The sequence below is a fragment of the Myotis brandtii genome, unplaced genomic scaffold (assembly GCF_000412655.1).
Source record: "Myotis brandtii unplaced genomic scaffold, ASM41265v1 scaffold561, whole genome shotgun sequence".
NCBI classification, from domain to species: Eukaryota; Metazoa; Chordata; class Mammalia; order Chiroptera; family Vespertilionidae; genus Myotis; species Myotis brandtii.
This window is the reverse complement of record NW_005370085.1, coordinates 896,252-899,818: the sequence shown is the minus strand read 5'-3', so window position 1 is coordinate 899,818 and position 3,567 is coordinate 896,252.

The window sequence follows — 3,567 nt, the reverse complement described above, 5'->3', positions numbered from 1 at the left end:
ATCTTCTCTAAGTGAATCAGGTCATGCTGACCTTTTCTATCATCTGACAGCAGCCTTAGGAACTGGGGGGCACGGGCCCCAGGTCCCAAGTATGGGATTTCTTTGAGGTCCTTATTTAAAATTGCTTTTTCCTTTGGGAAATGATACAGAATTATTAGAAGAAGTAAAAAACAACCATGCACATTTATAATCCCATCTCACCTTTGCAGTTGTTTTTATTTTGTATATCACCTTTCAATCCTTGTTCAGTTAATAGCTAAATTTAAGGTATAATTATGCTAATGTCAGTGGTTAACAGAACATTTCTACATGACAAACGTGTTTTTTACATTCATCCTCTTATTTAGCCTCATGAGAATCCTCTGAGACAAATGCTGCTTTTATTCTTTTGGAGGTTCAGAGTGGTTGAGTGATTTCCCTAAAGCCACAGAGCGAGGAAAAGGGCAGAGCTGGGATTCACTCAGGTGTGAATGAATTCCATTTACTGCGCTGCCCTGGATTTTGTACCCTGCTTTTTTACACTTAACATTACGTCTGGACATTTCCATGTTTCTCCATAGTCTTTTATTTTTTTAAGTATATTTTATTGATTTTTTAAAAATATATATTTTATTGATTTTTTACAGAGAGGAAGGAAGAGGGATAGAGTTAGAAACATCGATGAGAGAGAAACACCGATCAGCTGCCTCCTGCACACCCTCTGCTGGAGATGTGCCCGCAACCAAGGTACATGCCCTTGACCGGAATCGAACCTGGGACCCTTCAGTCCGCAGACCGACGCTCTATCCACTGAGCCGAACCGGTTAGGGCTTATTGATTTTTTACAGAGAGGAAGGGAGAGGGATAGAGAGTTAGAAACATCGATGAGAGAGAAACACCGATCAGCTGCCTCCTGCACACCCTCTGCTGGAGATGTGCCCGCAACCAAGGTACATGCCCTTGACCGGAATCGAACCTGGGACCCTTCAGTCTGCAGGCCAACGCTCTATCCACTGAGCCAAACCAGTTAGGGCTCTCCATAGTCTTTTAATCATCATGTTCAATAATCGTAATAATTTTCAGATCAACATAATTTATTTACCCACTTCCAGTCCCACTTCATCATGGCAGGGAATGGAGCTGAGCATATAACTTTTTCTGCAGAAGTATTTCCTCAATATTTATCTCTATTTCTCTTTTTTAAAATTAACTTTTAAAGTACATTTTTATTGATTTCAGAGAGGAAGGGAGAGGGAGAGAGAAACATCAATGATGAGAGAGAATCATTGATTGGCTGCCCCCTGCATGCCTCCCACTGGGGACCAAACCCACAACCCAGGCATGTGCCCTTGACCGGACTCGAACTCAGGACCCTTCAGTCTCCAGGCTAACGCTCTATCCACTGAGCCAAACCAGCTAGGGCTATTTATTTTTTATTATTCTTTTTTTTTGTGGTGGTTATATATATTTCCTTTTGTTTTTCATATCCCTATTCCTCTTAAATAAACTCACTGGCAGTGTGATAGAATGATGAAATCAGAAGCTAGGTTCCAGTCTGGGCTCTGAAACTTAAGTCATTTGATCTCTCTTGGTCTCAGTTCTTGCATCTGTCAAATGGGGAGCAGGGGGGGGTGGTGGTGAAATTTTTGGGAACCTAGAGTCTGGCTAGATTTTATCTTCTTGTATATGTTTATGGCAAAATAGGGGACATCTCAAAGGCAAGAACTCTCACTGAATTTCTTTTGTTGTCTTATTTTTTTATTTATTGGCCTAGATATATCCCCAAATGGAAAAGATCCCTCCTACTCTGCCCCCTTCCCCTAAGACAGTATCACTTTTAATTTGCACTTATTTATATTTCAATTTCCATTAGACGTGTGTTTCTTCAGATAGAGGTTGAGCTCTTTTATGAACACCTATTTCTTTTGGCTTTTCTCAAGCCTTTCCAAGTTTGAACTGTTTACTTGATAATTCCCAAACATCTTCAAATCCTTCTGTTCGGTAGGGAGCTAGGTCCAGATTAAGCATGTCAAACTCGCGCCCTGCGGGCCACATGCCTCATTTATTTGGCCCTTGTTAGCCTTTGAGTTTGACATGCTTGGTCCAGATGAATTCTTGAGCTAGTTCAGTGGGTCATGCATTGTGGCCTTTTAAAATGCTCTGTTTTTTAAAAAAAATAACATTTATTATTTGCAAATGGAATTTTTAGTGCACAAACACTAACACATCAACACGTGTGTAACTGATTGCATGGAGAATGAAGCAGAAGGATATGATAAAGTCATTTAAGTCACTTCTCACCGGGAAAAGCCCCCCATCCTGTGGGTCAGCAGCACCATCTCGTTTCATGGTGGGCATGGTGTTATATATCTATACAGATGTAGACAGAGCGTCCAAAGTCTACCAGATGTTCTAAAGCTTCATCCCATAGCCTTTGCCTCTCTTTTCCGTGAAAATGGGGATAGTTGGTTTTGCCTTTGATGAGTGAAGGCGGGGATTAAGCTGCTTGAGAAACCTGGCTTTCACTGACGCGGGCAGCGCCTCTGTTTCTAGGCTCCCCTTTCGCCAGCCCAGGGCCCACTGTGCACACTTCCTGTTTTCCTCGGGGTTTTCTAGTCCTCGGATCATTTGCTTGGGGGAGACTCATTGTGCAGAGATGGACGGGGCTGAATGGCTTTGGTGTCTGAGGAGGAGGGTGGGCTCTGATTTCTAAGAAGCTGTTTGCCTGAGAAGAAGGCTTCTTATTTCTACCCTAGACTGGTTCTGAGGAGGGCTTTGAATATGATTTAAAAAAAAAAATTGATTTCAGAGAGGAAGGGAGAGGGAGAGAGAGAGAGAAACATGAATGATGAGAGAGAATCATGGACTGGCTGCCTCCTGCACGCCCCCTACTGGGGATGGAGCCTATAACCCGGACTTGTGCCCTTGACCGGAATCGAACCCGGGACCCTTCAGTCTACCCACTGAGCCAAACCAGCTAGGACTGGATATTTTTTTTTAAATACATTGCTATTGATTTCAGAGAGGAAGGGAGAGGGAGAGAGAGATAGAAACATCAATGATGAGAATCATTCATCGGCTGCCTCCTGCACGCCCCCCATTGGGGATGGAGCCTGCAACCCGGGCATGTGCCCTGACGGGGAATGAACCGTGACCTCCTGGTTCAGAGGTCGATGCTCAACCACTGAGCCCCGCTGCTAGGGCTGGAGATGACGTTTGAATGGGGAAAAGGAGAGGGAGGGCAGGTGGGGGAGTGGGAAGGTGACGGTAGGGATAAGGGTAGAAAGTTGTGGAGAAAGTCACTCAGAAATTGGCGAATGAGTGTTTTTTCCTGGGCTTTAGGATCAGCCCGTTTCCCCGTCAGGTTCTGGGAAATGGAGGCTGAAGGGGTGGGAGCAGGAGGGTCACCGACTCCAGAAGCGTTTGTGGAGCCCCTCATCTGTGCTGGGTAATGGAGGGCGTGCGGCCTCCCAGGGGGCCCAGGGCGCTGGCAGGGGAGCTGCTTTGTCCAAGGGCTGGACCCACAGCCCCGCGCCCGTCCCGCCGGCTCCCCGTTCTCCTGGCTCTGGCCTCTGGCCTCGCACCCTC